This window comes from Delphinus delphis, chromosome 5 (genome assembly GCF_949987515.2).
Source record: "Delphinus delphis chromosome 5, mDelDel1.2, whole genome shotgun sequence".
Classification (NCBI taxonomy): Eukaryota; Metazoa; Chordata; class Mammalia; order Artiodactyla; family Delphinidae; genus Delphinus; species Delphinus delphis.
The window spans coordinates 90,011,246-90,027,643 of record NC_082687.1 but is presented as its reverse complement, the minus strand read 5'-3'; the positions used below and the strand labels follow the sequence as shown (position 1 = coordinate 90,027,643).

The 16,398-nt window shown below is 39.5% G+C and overlaps 1 pseudogene; it reads left to right on the top strand.

Annotated features, from left to right (window-relative positions):
- The window catches only part of LOC132426048 (cytosolic beta-glucosidase-like), a 151,704-nt pseudogene extending 140,009 nt beyond the window's left edge, over positions 1-11,695 (top strand).
- The last annotated feature ends 4,703 nt before the right edge of the window (positions 11,696-16,398 follow it).

Below are 16,398 nucleotides of genomic sequence, written 5' to 3'. Positions count from 1 at the left end.
TCATTATTTTCCAGCAGTCTGTATGGTCATACATGTGCTGATGATTATACTTTAAAATGTTTGTAATAATAATTTGAGGTTTAGAATATAGGTATCTCCCTTTAGAAAGAATTTGAATGTGTATCTTCCCAGTATCTGGGTACTGTTAGTCTGGGGTCACCTCAATCCAAGATCCAGACTTAACATTTTCTGAACCACCGTGTGACTTAAGACTTTACAGTGACTGGTTTGCTTCTGGCTCACACTTACACTCAGGGTTTAGTCTTTTGGGATCTTAGTTTTCTGAGTGTGGGGTCTCATAGTAGATTTCTTTGACACTTATTCTCACCCCAGAAAATAGAAAAAGTTTCTGATTTCCTAAGACTGGAAAATTCCATCAGGCAAAAGTAGCTGCCATGCCCACGAATCTCAGTTCCCACTTCCTGCTTTGGCCTGTTAATTCCCTATGAAATTAACAGCTTTCCATTGTTTTGAAAATATGTTTAAAAAATTTTAGTCAGCATGTTTACTTATTTTCATTACTTGATTGAATAGTGTAATCTGCCATTACCTGAACACAGAAATCTAGGGGCTTATAATTTCCTTTTTTTAACATCTTTATTGGAGTATAATTGCTTGGCAAGGTTGTGTTAGTTTCTGCTGTATAACAAAGTGAATCAGCTATATGTATATATATATATCCCCATATCCCCTCCCTCTTGTGTCTCCCTCCCACCCTCCCTATCCCACCCCTCTAGGTGATCACAAAGCACCGAGCTGATCTCCCTGTGCTATGCAGCTGCTTCCCACTAGCTATCTATTTTACATTTGGTAGTGTATATATGTACATGCCACTCTCTCACCTCGTCCAGCTTACCCTTCCCCCTCCCCATGTCCTCAAGTCCATTCTCTACGTCTGCCTCTTTATTTCTGTCCTACCCCTAGGTTCTTCAGAACCATTTTTTTTCTTTTAGATTCCATATATATATGTTGGCGTATGGTATTTGTTTTTCTCTTTCAGACTTACTTCACTCTGTATGACAGATTCTAGGTCCATCCACCTCACCACAAAAAACTCAATTTTGTTTCTTTTTATGGCTGAGTAATATTCCATTGTATATATGTGCCACATCTTCTTTATCCATTCATCTGTCGATGGACACTTAGGTTGCTTCAGTGTCCTGGCTATTGTAAATAGTGCTGCAATGAACATTGTGGTACAAGACTCTTTTTGAATTATGGTTTTCTTTGGGTATATGTCCAGTAGTGGGATTGCTGGATCCTATGGTAGTTCTACTTTTAGTTTTTTAAGGAACCTACATACTGTTCTCCATAGTGGCTGTATCAATTTACATTCCCACCAACAGTGCAGGAGGTTACCCTATTCTCCACACCCTCTCCAGCATTTATTCTTTGTAGACTTTTTGATGATGGCCATTCTGACCAGTGTGAGGTGATACCTCTTGTAGTTTTGATTTGCATTTCTCTAATGATTAGTGATGCTGAGCATCCTTTCATGTGTCTGTTGGCAATCTGTGTATCTTCTTTGGAGAAATGTCTAGTTAGGTCCTCTGCCCACTATTGGATTGGTTGTTTGTTTTATTGATATTGAGCTGCATGAGCTGCTTGTATATTTTGGAGATTAATCGTTTGTCAGTTGCTTCATTTGCAAATATTTTCTCCCATTACGAGGGTTGTCTTTTGGTCTTGTTTATGGTTTCCTTTGCTGGGCAAAAGCTTTTAAGTTTCATTAGGTCCCATTTGTTTATTTTTATTTCCATTTCTCTAGGAGGTGGGTCAAAAAGGATCTTGCTGTGATTTATGTCACAGAGTCTTCTGCCTATGTTTTCCTCTAAGAGTTTTATACTGTCTGGTGTTACATTTAGGTCTTTAATCCATTTTGAGTTTATTTTTGTATATGGTGTTAGGGAGTGTTTTAATTTCATTCTTTTACATGTAGCTGTCCAGTTTTCCCAGCACCACTTATTGAAGAGTCTGTCTTTTCTTCATTGTATATTCTTGCCTCCTTTAACAAAGATAAGGTGACCATATGTGTGTGGGTTTATCTCTGGGCTTTCTATCCTGTTCCATTGATCTATATTTCTGTTTTTGTGCCAGCACCATACTGTCTTGATTACTGTAGCTTTGTAGTAAAGTCTGAAGTCAGGGTGCCTGATTCCTCCAGCTCTGTTTTTCTTTCTCAAGATTGCTTTAGCTATTTGGGGTCTTTTGTGTTTCCACAAATTGTGAAATGTTTTGTTCTAGTTTTGTGAAAACTGCCATTGGTAGTTTGATAGGGATTGCATTGAATCTGTAGATTTCTTTGGGTAGTATAGTCATTTTCACAATGTTGATTCTTCCAATCCAAGAACGTTGTATACCTCTTCATCTGTTTGTATCATCTTTAATTTCTTTCATCAGTGTCTTATAGTTTTCTGCAAACAGGTCTTTTTTCTCCTTAGGTAGGTTTATTCCTAGATATTTTATTCTTTTTTGTTTCAATGGTAAATGGGATTGTTTCCTTAATTTCTCTTTCAGATTTTTCATCATTAGTGTATAGGAATGCAAGAGATTTCTGTGCATTAGTTTTGTGTCCTGCTACTCTGCTAATTTCATTGATTAGCTCTAGTAGTTTTCTGGTAGCATCTTTAGGATTCCCTATGTATAGTATCACGTCATCTGCAAACAGTGACAGCTTTACTTCTTCCTTTCCAATTTGGATTCCTTTTATTTCTTTTTCTTCTCTGATTGCTGTGGCTAAAACTTCCAAAACAATGTTGAATAATAGTGGTGAGAGTGTAAAACCTTGTCTTGTTCCTGATCTTAGTAGAAATGCTTTCAATTTTTCACCTTTGAGAATGATGTTGGCTGTGGGTTTGTCATATATGGCCTTTATTATGGTGAGGTAGTTTCCCTCTCTGCCCACTTTCTGGAGAGTTTTTAGCATAAATGGGTGTTGAATTTTGTCAAAAGTTTTTACTGCATCTATTGAGATGATCATATGGTTTTTCTCCTTCAATTTGTTAATATGGTTTATCACATTGATTGATTTGCATATACTGAAGAATCCTTGCATTCCTGGCGTAAACCACTAGATCATGGTGTGTTTTTTTTAATGTGCTGTTGGATTCTGTTTGCTCATATTTTGTTCAGGATTTTTGCATGTATGTTCATCAGTGATATTGGACTGTAACTTTTTTTTTTACGGTATCGTTGTCTGGTTTTGGTATCAGGGTGATGGTAGCCTTGTAGAATGAGTTTGGGAGTGTTCCTCTGTCTACTATATTTTGGAAGACTTTGAGAAGGATAGGTGTTAGCTCTTCTCTAAATGTTTGACAGAATTCACCTGTGAAGCCATCTGGTCCTGGGCTTTTGTTTGTTGGAAGATTTTTTTTTTTTCGTTACACGGGCCTCTCACTGTTGTGGCCTCTCCCGTTGCTGAGCACAGGCTCCAGACGCGCAGGCTCAGCAGCCATGGCTCATGGGCCCAGCCACTCCACAGCATGTGGGATCCTCCCGGACCGGGGCATGAAGCCGTGTCCCCTGCATCGGCAGGCGGACTCTCCACCACTGCGCCACCAGGAAAGCCCTGTTGAAAGATTCTTAATCACAGTTTCATTTTCAGTGATTGGTCTGTTAATATTTTCTATTTCTTCCTGGTTCAGTTTCAGAAGGTTGTGCTTTTCTACGAATTTGTCCATTTCTTCCAGGTTGTCCATTTTATTGGCATATAATTGCTTGTAGTAGTCTCTCATGATCCTTTGTGTTTCTGCAGTGTCAGTTGTTACTTCTCCTTTTTCATTTCTAATTCTGTTGATTTGAGTCTTCTCCCTTTTTTTCTTTATGAGTCTCGCTAATGGTTTATCAAGTTTGTTTATCTTCTTAAAGAACCAGCTTGTAGTTTTATTGATCTTTGTTTTTGTTTCCTTCATTTGTTTTTCATTTATTCCTGATCTGATTTTTATGACTTCTTTCCTTCTGCTAACTTTGGGATTTTTTTGTTCTTCTTTCTCTAATTGCTTAAGATGTAAGGTTAGGTTGTTTATTTGAGATTTGCTTGTTTTTTGAGGTAGGATTGTATTGCTATAAACTTCCTTCTTAGAACTGCCTTTGCTGCATCCCATAGGTTTTGGGTCATTGTGTTTTCATTCTCATTTGTTTCTAGGTATTTTTTGATTTCCTCTTTGATTTCTTCAGTGATTTCTTAGTTATTTAGTAGTGTATTGTTTAGTCCCCATATGTTTGTATTTTTTACAGCTGTTTTCCTGTATTTGATATCTCGTCTCATATTGTTGTGGTCAGAAAAAATACTTGATACAATTTCAATTTTCTTAAATTTACCAAGGTTTGATTTGTGACCCAGGATATGATCTATCCTGGAGAATATTCCATGAGCACTTGAGAAGAATGTGTATTCTGTTGTTTTTGGATGGAATGTCCTATAAATATCAATTAAGTCCATCTTGTTTAATGTGTCATTTAAATCTTATTATAATTTTATTAAAATAATAAAATTATTTTAATTTTGGATGATCTGTCCATTAGTGAAAATGGGGTGTTAAAATCCCCTACTATTATTGTGTTACTGTCGATTTTCCCCTTACATGGCTGTTAGCATTTGCCTTATGTATTGAGGTGCTCCTATGTTGGGTGCAAAAATATTTATAATTGTTATATCTTCTTCTTGGATTGATCACTTGATCATTATGTAGTGTCCTCTTTGTCTCTTGTAATAGTCTTTATTTTGAAATTTATCTTGTCTGATATGAGGATTGCTAATCCAGCTTTCTTTTAATTTCCATTTACATGGAATATCTTTTTCCATCCCGTCACTTTCAGTCTGTATGTGTCCCTAGGTCTGAATTGGGTCTCCTGTAGACAGCATATGTACAGGTCTTTTTTTGTAACCATTTGGCCAGTCTATGTCTTTTGGTTGGAGCGTTTAATGCATTTACATTTAAGGTAGCTATCTATATGTATTTTCCTATTACCATTTCTTAATTGTTTTGGGTTTGTTATTGTAGGTCTTTTCCTTCTCTTGTATTTCCTGCCTAGAGAAATTTCTTTAGCATTTATTGTAAAGCTGGTTTGGTGGTGCTTAATTCTCTTAAGTTTTGCTTGTCTGTAAAGGTTTTAGTTTCTCTGCCAAGTCTGAATGAGATCCTTGGTGGGTAGAGTAATCTTGGTGGTAGGTTTTTCCCTTTTATCACTTTAAATATGTCCTGCCACTCCTTTCTGGCTTGCAGAGTTTTTGCTGAAAGATTAGCTGTTAACCTTATGCTGATTCCGTTGTATGTTATTTGTTGCTTTTCCCTTGCTGCTTTTAATATTTATTCTTTGTATTCAATTTTTGAAAGTTTGATTAATATATATTTTGGCATGTTTCTCCTTGGATTTATCCTTTATGGGACTCTCTGCACTTCCTGGACTTGATTGACTATTTCCTTTCCCATGTTAGGGAAGCTTTTGACTATAATCTCTTCAAATATTTTCTCAGACCCTTTCTTTTTCTCTTCCTCTTCTGGGACCCTTATAATTTGAATGTTGGTGTGTTTAATGTTGTCCCAGAGGTCTCCAGGACTGTCCTCAATTCTTTTCATTTTTTTTCTTTATTCTGCTCTGTGGTAGTTATTTCCACTATTTTATCTTCCAGGTCACTTATCCATTCTACTACCTCAGATATTCTACTATTGAGTCCTTCTAGAGAATTTTTAATTTCAGTAATTGTGTTCTTCATCATTGTTTGTTTGCTCTTTAGTTCTTCTAGGTCCTTGTTAACCATTTCTTTATTTTCTTCATTGTGTTTCTGAGATTTTGGATCATCTTTACTATCATTACTCTGAATTCTTTTTCAGGTAGACTGCCTATTTCCTCTTCGTTTGTTTGATGTGGTGGGTTTTTACCTTGTTCCTTCATCTGCTACATATTTCTCTGTCTTCTCATTTTGTTGAACTTATTGTGTTTGGGGTCTCCTTTTTCCAGGCTGCACATTCGTAGTTCCCATTTTTTTTTTTGTCTGCCCCCTGTGGGTGAAGTTGGTTCACTGGCTTGTGTAGCCTTCCTGGTGGAGAGGACTGGTGCTTGTGTTCTGGTGGTTGGGGCCTGGATCTTGTCTTTCTGGTGGGCAGGGCCATGTCCAGTGGTGTGTTTTGGGGGTGTCTTTGAACTTAGTATGATTTTAGGCAGTCTCTCTGCTAATGGGTGGGATTGTGTTCCTGTCTTGCTAGTTGTTCGGCATGGGGCGTCCAGCACTGGAGCTTCTTGTTGGTTGGGTGGATCTGGGTCTTACCATTGAGACGAAGATCTCTGGCAGAGCTCTTGCTGATTGATATTACTTGGGACCCGGAGGTCTCTGGTGGTACAAAGTCTGGAACTTGGCTCTCCCACCTCAGAGGCTCAGGCCTGATACCAGGCCAGAGCACCAAGACCTTGTCAGCCACACAGCTCTTATGCTGTAACTTCAGAGCCAGAACAGTACCCAGCACATAGGAGACAGTTAATGAACATTTGTTCAATGAATAAGTGAACTGTCTTGGTAAATATCTGCAGTGACCTGAACTTGAAGGCCTGACTGTTGCCTTTCTCTGGATGAGAAGTTTAGATTTATTCTCTTGGGCACAAAACAGTTGAACCTAAAATGGTCTGATGAAAACATGTTTCTACTCAACCAAGAAATGCCTTTAAAAGGAGCAGCACAGAGATGTCTCAGGAGGAAAGTAGTCTCGCAGTCAGGTCACTCCCAGGCCCTGCCTGGTGTCCAACTCACCCCCAGGGTCATAACTTAAGGGCCTATAATTTTTCTTCTTATCCATTCTTGGTGCTTTATCTCTCTCTCTCTCTCTCTCTCTCTCTCTCTCTCTTTTTTTTGTGAGGTGCTGCCTTTTACACTGTCCTGGACCTTTCCACTGTTTCGTGTCCTGGCAGCTTGGGTCTGTGGATTAGTGGTATGTTTTATAGCTTCATAGTTATGTCACATTCATGGATGTCTTACATACGTTCTAGGCAATCTTGAAAACACAGATTATCTATGTTTATAAACTGTGTGGAAATAAATCCCACTGATGCTGAGTGCCCGATTTCTAGCCCTTTGTAACATGATAGACAGAGGCATAATCACGATACCTCGTTAAGTCAGTAAATTGAGAGGAATTTGCCCAATACCATGAAATAAGGTGTTTCTGAAATGTGTGTGTTCATGTGTGTGTGTGTAGTAAAGAGTTTGGTTTTGCCCAAAGCATGGATTGGCCTTTGCCCTTAGCTTCTGGGAGAAAAAAATCTATTACAACCTGATGAATGTCCTTGTTTAGGGTGAGTGCCAGTCACATTAGGAAGACCAATCATGTGACTGAGTGAGGGACTCTGGGTCACACGGTGTCACTTGACCTGGGGATTGAGACATCCACATGGGCAATCAATCAGTCATGCCAATGTAACAAAGTCCCTATAAAAACTGGACACCGAAGCTCAGGTGACCTTCTCTGGTTGGCGATACTCTGTGTGTGTTGTCACATGTCAACACCAGGAGGACAACTTGTCCTGACTCCTAGGGAAAAAGACAATGTAAACTTTATGTTTGAAGATATCAATTTCTGACCTATGTGTCTTTTCCTTTGGCTTATATTATTATGTATCCTTTGCTGTAATACACCATAACTGTGACTATAAGAGGTTTCTGTGAGTTCTGAGAGTTCTTCTAGCAAATTATTGAAACTGAGCATGGTTTTGGGAACCCCTTGAACTTGAAGTTGGTGTCAGCAGTGAGAACAGTCTGGTGAAGGACTGTTTCCTCAACCTTTTCAGTTTGGCCAACACAGGGCAGTAAGTGTATGTGTACATGCATAAGTATGTGTGTGTGTATAGTACAACACTGGCATAGATTTCTTATAATGAGAACAGCTGAAGGCTATAATATATTAACAAATCTTAGATATTTTTCTCCTTGCATCTTTAAATTCAACCTGCTGACTGTGAGATCTTTCCTACTGGCCTTTTATTCCAAAACCAAACTCTGACCCCGGTATGGGTATCGTATTCATCCCCATGTACTTTGTACCCATCTGCAGTTACTGTCAGTCTGGGTTTACTTTGCCTGCAACTCTGCTTAAAGAAAGAGAGTGAATTCACAGAAATGTTTTTTCCCTACTAAGATTTGGGACCCCATAAATCATGGTGACAAGAAATATGATGATGGTCTCTTTCTGTTCTTGAGGAGGTAGGAACAGGAGAAGCATGCAGGTTCCGATACGGTTTTGTAATTTTTACCAGTGGTAGCACCATCAGAAGGATTCCAGCAGGCTAGCTCTTCAGCCCTAACCAGGTAATTCTCTACTTGAGTGTTCCTGCAATGAAAATGCAGAGACATCCACCAGTGTCACTCAGGCCGTTTAGTACCTGCTGCGGAACTCCTGGCAGTTAACAGTGAAATTGTCAGGATTTCCTTTTTGCTCCCTTCCAAGCAGGCAGGGCATTGTTTTTATCTCCTGGTTTAGCACATGAATCAATCTTTTTGTACATGATTGGTGGCACTGTGCATGTTTTCAGAAACTGTCTGGCTTTATACCTGGCAGACTGCCTTGTTGAGAAGTAGTTCTGCAAATGAGAAAGAAGATATGCAGATTTTCACATGTCCCCACATTGAATTATAAGGCAGTCAAAAAAGATTGCCATTTTATGGCCTGGTATTTGGTTTTAGTCATTTTCATTCTTAGATATATTCCTTCCAGAAATTAAATTTAAAAAGATTATTTAAAAATATTTGTATTTTGCAGATTGTGGTTGACAAGAGAGGGGAGGAGACATGTGACAAGGTGGTCAAGTGGGAGGAGAAGGCATACCTAGTAAGTGGTTTAACTCTTGTAAAGCTTGATGTGCTTGAATGGTATATATTTCATTTTCCAATAATACTTTATTTAAAAAGAGTCAATCCAGTTTGGTTTAATTCCTGCCTTGAGGCCATTCACAGGGCATTCTCTAAGTAAAGCACTTTGTATGCCTCCATGCACAAAGGTAGAGGGGTTATGCATCAATTAACCTGTCAGAAAACCTTTGTCAATGGACTATCCATAGTAAAAAATAATAATAATAATTCCATTTTTCTATAGAATATCCACACTAATAAAAAACATTCCATTTGTCTACAGAATATCCATAGTAAAAAAAAACTTCCATTTGTCTATGGACTATCCATAGTTAAAAAAAATTCTAAGATTTGGCAATCAACACATGTGTAATAGTATATGGGTATAGTAATTTTGAGAGACCTGAAAAATACAGATTTATAACAGAAAAATTAAAAAGTGGATCTTGGTTTGCCGAAGCTAGAAGAGTCATTTACGTTGAAAGAAAGCCCCAGTAAAATTAAAATTTGATTTATTATATAAATGTTCATTTTCACCTAACTTATTTAGGATTATGTCTACCTTATAAAGAAAACTTGCCTTTGAATTTAATTTCTGCACCATGAAACAGATTTAAGTACATCCCATAGATAAGGTTTACTTGCTATGGTTTTAAAAAAAGAAAATGCTCAATGCAAAGATTCACACAACCTAAAGGTTTTGCCAAACTTAAAATGCTAATTAAAAAATGAGCTCAATTCCCTGACTAAAAGAAAGAAATCAGTGTAAAACTACTTAAAGAATTCTCCACACTTTGGCGTCTTAATATGGAGTCCACGGATGGTGTCTGGGGCATCCACAGATGAAATTATATAGAATATTGTGTTTGTGCATATGTGCATTTGGAGGGGAGGTGGTCTAGTGCTTTGTCTCTTAGGGCTTAAGCACTACTCTGAGTTTAGATGTGGGGCAGAGAAGATGCTGTGGCATTTCTGTGCCTGCTCAGTCTAGGATAAAGGCACAGCCAGAACCCTGTGCTGCTCCTTTTCATTTTGGAGATTCTATTTCCACAATTATAAGATATACCTCAGTTTGGTCACAAGGTAAGTACTGGGTCTTCCTCAGCTGTGCTGCTATCACTTTTTTCTAATTTACCAATGGGCTTTCTAGATTATCTTGAAGTTGTATTTAGAATCTGGGTAGTATTTTTACTGAATACATTTCTAAGGTATTAGGGAGAAACTCTGTGTGTGTGTGTTTCTTCGTGTCTGAAGAATAGTAGGTGTTGAAAAGATGTGTACTGAGTAAAAGACAATGAAAAAATGAATGTCAAAATGAATGAATAAATATTTAGAATTATGTAATTTAACTTCTTTTTTTAGTGTCATAATTTATTTATTCATTTATTTACAATTTTAATAAAAATTAATTGGGGCCTATTATATTCTTGGACCTTGGATGAAATTCAGAGATTAAAGAGCTCCTCAATCTAAAGAAGGGGTGGGGGACAACAAATAAAAAGGCATGTAAATTAACTTCTTGAATGAAGCCCTTGATTGGTTAAAACAGGAAATTTAAAAAGGGGATTGAGGGGCTTCCCTGGTGGCGCAGTGGTTGAGAGTCCGCCTGCCGATACAGGCGACACGGGTTCGTGCCCCGGTCTGGGAAGATCCCACATGCCGCGGAGCGGCTAGGCCAGTGAGCCATGGCCGCTGAGCCTGCGCGTCCGGAGCCTGTGCTCCGCAACGGGAGAGGCCACAACAGTGAGAGGCCCGCATACCGCAAAATAAAATAAAATAAAATAAAAAGGGGATTGAGACAAGGCTTCTTCTGTTCCCACTGTGATCATCTGCAGGAGAAAGACACCCATCCACACTGGTCATCAATGATTTTGTGTTCTCATAAAACCTTTGGGGAAATGGTAATTTTTTGATTTTGTAATTTTAGCTATCCAACTTGATAAAGTCAGTCTTCAAATATATTGTGCTTGGTCTTTTCTGGATAACTTGAGTGGAGGCATGGGTGCAGCAGCCGGTTTGGTCTCTTCCACGTTGATTTTGAAGATCCAGCAAGACCCCAAGTGCCTCACATGTCAACCAAGGAGTATGCTAAGATTATCTGAAACAATGGCCTGGAGGGACCTCTGTAGGAAGGGTGGCTGGGCAATTTCACCTGGAGAAGGGGCCTCTGCTCTCGGAAAGGAAATCTGCTTTGGTAGATCCTTCAGACTCCTCAAGTTGCCTTTGTAATAAATAGGTCCTACCAGCTGATCCGTGATCATGAAGTCTGAATATATAATGTCTGGGGATGTATTTAATGATGACTTTTACTCTATTTGTATTTGATCAATGAAGCTTTTTAAAAAAATAGAATAGAAAACCACTGCAATTGATTTTTATATTAAGAAATCAGATGGACTTGGAAACTTTGATTTAAATCCTTAGAATTTTTCTAGAAAAAATAATGCAAAATTTATAAACACAGTGTGCTCATGATTTGCAACTCTAACAGCAGAACACTTATTATAAAAATACTTGTTTATGAGCCTATTTTTTTCTATTTACATAAGCTATTCTTTGCTTTTGTAGGTCCATTGGCATGTGTTCCATAACTTTCTACTACTTAATCTAGTATAAAAATCAAAATTAAAAGTTAGTCCCACTGTATCGTTATGAATTCTGTTCACCAAAGGGATTAACTGATAACCTAGTTAATAAAATGGATTGGTTGATCTATTTGGCACATAGTTTACCTATGCATGAACAAGTACGTCTTTCTCTTGCCTGATAAACTTTTGGAAAATAAGAAAGTAATAAAACAAACCAGAATGTGAATGGCAAAAAAGAGTATTTGAGCACTGATGTTTAACAGAAATTGGATTCCTACTCTATAACCACACCAGATTAAAAGCAAAAGAATGAGCAGGGCATGGTGTCTACTTTTGGATATTTTTTAAAATTAAGGATCTGGGGCTTCCCTGGTGGCGCAGTGGTTAAGAATCTGCCTGCCAATGCAGGGGACATGGGTTCAAGCCCTGGTCCAGGAAGATCCCACATGCCGCGGAGCAACTAAGCCCATGCCCCACAACTACTGAGACTGCGTTCTAGAGCCCACAAGCCACAACTACTGAAACTTGTTTGCCACAACTACTGAAGCCCACGTGCCTAGAGCCTGTGCTCCATAGTAAGAGAAGCCACCGCAATGAGAAGCCCGCGCACTGCAGCAAAGAGTAGCCCCTGCTCTCAGCAACTAGAGAAAACCCGCGTGCAGCAGCGAAGACCCAATGCAGCCAAAAATTAAATAAAAGAATAAATAAATAAATTTATATATAAAAAATTAAGGATCCATCAGAACATTGATGACAGCCAATAAATAAATACATGAGTTAATTGACTTACATGAGTGTAAGCAAAGGAGGGGAGGATTTCTTACCTCGGTGGTTGAAATGCCTGAGGTGTATGTGAGGTTGTTTGGCCTTGGACATTTTACTCAGCTTCCTCAGTGGGGGTCAGTAAGATATAGGGCTCCCTCTGGACTTCCTGTCTTCACTCCATCACATCTTCCACATATGTGGACTTTGTGCCCTCACATCCATATTTAAGTAATATTTACTAAACTTTCATGTGTGTATCCGGCTTGAAGAGAAGAGGTAAGTATTATCACCCCATTTTTCAGACTGAGAAACTGAGGCTGCACTGATGTGCATCTTCCTCAAGTCACATCAATGCTTGTTTACTGGACCTGGCACCTCCTTGGCATCAGCTCTGTTATGGCCAGCACAGTGTAGATTGTGGTGTCATCGCAGTCTTCTCTGCATTTTTTAAAAAGTAAAAAAGAAACAAGTATGTGGAGTTACTTTATGCAGGAAGACATAGGGAAGGTGGTTTTCTATATTCTCCTTCTGCTTGCCTGAGGAAATGGAACATACTTTGCCATTCTCTTAAGGCTTTGGCCCCGAGCGGATGCTCTGCCATTTTTAAAAAACACTGTGGTCAGTTTCTGGATTGTTTTCATGTTCATAATCAGGGAATTATTTACAGCAAAGTACATTCTCTCAGTAACTTTGGACAGGGTGAGAAAGAAACTGTCATAGTAGTTCAATAAATGTGGCTGCACTGGGGAAAATTATATTAAAATTAAAATGGTATACATAGGAATTTCTGTTACATCTTTGCCACTCGTCTGTTATTTTCGTTGTTTAATGAAATATTATCTCACAATTTGTGTTCATTTTAAAAGCACATTTCCAAATCTTTTTTCATTCTTCTCCTATCCAGCCTGTCTTTTTCATTTTTACCATGCATCTTATTTACAGTTTATGTGCCCTCCTTATATTATCTTGCAAAACAACTGAGTTTTCCTTTTAATTAGGATGTTGCTTTGAATACTACTTATCCTGCAGCGCATATTTACAAGTTTTACAACAATACAAATGAGCATTGTATTTTTGTTACCAAAACTAGAAAATTAATATTCTTGCTGTAAATAAAACGATCTGTCACATCTGGTCTACCAAGTGAAACAAACAATCTAGCATCAGTGGCTTGGCTGCCTCACAGTGCTGTGGCCTCCGCAGATCTCTGCTGCATTTGAAAGGCCAGCTCTTTGTCCCAAGAGATGGATCAAACCAAAGGTGCTTCTCTAATTAGCCCTGTAAATTAAAATTGCCGTAGGTGGGGGACCTTCAAGATGGCAGAGGAGTAAGATGTGGAGATCACCTTCCTCCCCACAAATACATCAGAAATACATCTACATGTGGAACAACTCCTACAGAACACCTACTGAAAGCTGGCAGAAGACCTCAGACTTCCCAAAAGGCAAGAAAATACCCACATACCTGGGTAGTGGAAAAAAAAAAAGGAAAAACAGAGACAAAAGAATAGGGACAGAATCTGCACCTCTGGGAGGGAGCTGTGAAGAAGGAAAAGTTTCCACACACTAGGAAGACCTTTCACTGGCAGAGACGGGGGGTGGGAGGGGGAAGCTTTGGAGCCACAGAAGAGAGCACAGCAATAGGGGTGAAGAGGGCAAAGCGGAGAGATTCCTGCACAGAGCATTGGTGCCAACTAGCACTCACCAGCCTGAGAGGCTTGTCTGCTCACCCACCGGGACAGGTGGGGGCTGAGAGCTGAGACTCAGGCTTCGGAGTACGAATCCCAGGGAGAGGACAGGGGTTGGCTGCATGAACACAGCCTGAAGGGAGCTAGTGCACCACAGCTAGCCTGGAGGGAGTCCAGGAAAATGTCTGGACCTGCCTGAGAGGCAAGAGACTGTTGTTTCAAGGCACACAAGGAGAGGGGATTCCTTCCCTGTCTGCCCACAGAAGGCAGAGCACCGCCTAAATGAGCTCCAGAGACGGGCGTGAGCCACAGCTATCAGCTTGGACACCAGAGACAGTCATGAAACGTTAATGCAGCTACTGCAGCCACCAAGAATCCTGTGTGCAAGCATAGGTCACTATCCACACCCCACCACCACCCGCCACCAAATGGAGCTGGTGTAGCCCGCCACTGCCAGGGTCCTGTGATCCAGAGACTACTTCCCTTGGAGAACACACGGCGTGCCTCAGGCTGTTGCAATGTTATGTTGGTCTCTGCTGCTGCAGGCTCACCCCGCATTCCAATTAGGACTACCGTACCCTTCCCTCCCCTGGGCATGAGTGAGCAAGAGCCCCCTAATCAGCTGCTGCTTTAACCCCCTATTTTCTGGGCGGGGAACAGATGCCTAAGGGTGACCTACATGCAGAGGTGGGGCCAAAACCAAAGCCAAACCCCAGGAGCTCTAAGAACAAAGAAGAGAAAGGGAAATTTCTCCCAGCAGCCTCAGGAGCAGTGGATTAAATTCCCACAATCAACTTGATGTACCCTGCATCTGTGGAATACCTGAACAGACAATGAATCATCCCAAAATTGAGGCAGTGGACTTTAGGAGCAACTGTAGAATAGGGTTTGCTGTCTGTGAATGATTTGTTTCTGATTTTTATGTTTATCTTAGTATAGCTTTTAGCGCTTCTTATCACTGGTGGATTTGTTTATTGGTTTGGTTGCTCTCTTTTATTATTTGTTATTATTAATTAAAAATTGTTTTATTTAAATAAATTTTAATTTATTATTTTCCAGTCTTTTTTTCTCGCTCTTCTTCTGAGCCATGTGGCTGACAGGGTTTTGGTGCTCTGGCCTGGTGTCAGGCCTGAGCTTCTGAGGTGGGAGAGCTGAGTTCAGGACATTGGATCACCAGAGACCTCACAGCACAAAGTAATATCAATTGGCGGAGCTCTGCCAGAGATCTCCATCTCAATGCTAAGACCCAGATCCACCCAACCAACAGCAAGCTCCAGTGCTGGATGCCCCATGCCAAACAACTAGCAAGACAGGGACATGACCCCACCCATTAGCAGAGAGGCTGCCTAAAATCATACTAAGTTCACAGACACCCCCAAAACACAAAACTGGACACAGTCCTGACCACCCCAAAGACAAGATCCAGCACCTACCCACCAGAACACAGGCACTAGTCCCCTCCACCAGCAAGGCTACACAAGTCACTGAATCAACCTTATCCACTGGGGGCAGACACCAAAAACAACGGGAACTATGAACTGCTAGCATGTAAAAAGGAGATCCCAAACACAGTAAGTTTAACAAAATGAGAAGACAGAGAAATATGTAGCAGATGAAGGAGCAAGGTAAAAACCCACCAGAACAAACAAATGAAGAGGAAATAGGCAGTCTACCTGAAAAAGAATTCTGAGTAATGATAGTAAAGATGATCCAAAATCTCAGAAATACAATGGAGAAAATACAAGAAATGTTTAACAAGGACCTAAAAGAACTAAAGAGCAAACAAACAATGATGAAGAACACAATAAATGAAATTTAAAATTCTCTAGAAGGACTCAATAGCAGAATAACTGTGGCAGAAGACTGGAAAAGTGACCTGGAAGATAAAATAGTGGAAATAACTACCACAGAGCAGAATAAAGAAAAAAGAATGAAAAGAATTGAGGACAGTCTCAGAGACCTCTGGGACAACATTAAACACACCAACATTCAAATTATAGGGGTCCCAGAAGAAGAAGAGAAAAAGAAAGGGTCTGAGAAAATATTTGAAGAGATTATAGTCAAAAGCTTCCCTAACATGGGAAAGGAAATAATCAAGTCCAGGAAGTTCAGAGAGTCCCATAAAGGATAAATCCAAGGAGAAACACACCAAGACACATATTAATCAAACTATCAAAAATTGAATACAAAGAATAAATATTAAAAGCAGCAAGGGAAAAGCAACAAATAACATAGAAGGGAATCCCCATAAGGTTAACAGCTGATCTTTCAGCAGAAACTCTGCAAGCCAGAAAGGAGTGGCAGGACATATTTAAAGTGATGAAAGGGAAAAAACTACAACCAAGATTACTCTACCCAGCAAGGAGCTAATTCAGATTTGATGGAGAAATTAAAATATTTAAGGACAAGTAAAAGTTAAGAGAATTAAGCACCAGCAAACCAGCTTTACAACAAATGCTAAAGGAACTTCTCTAGACAGGAAACACAAGAGAAGGAAAAGACCTACAATAACAAACTCAAAA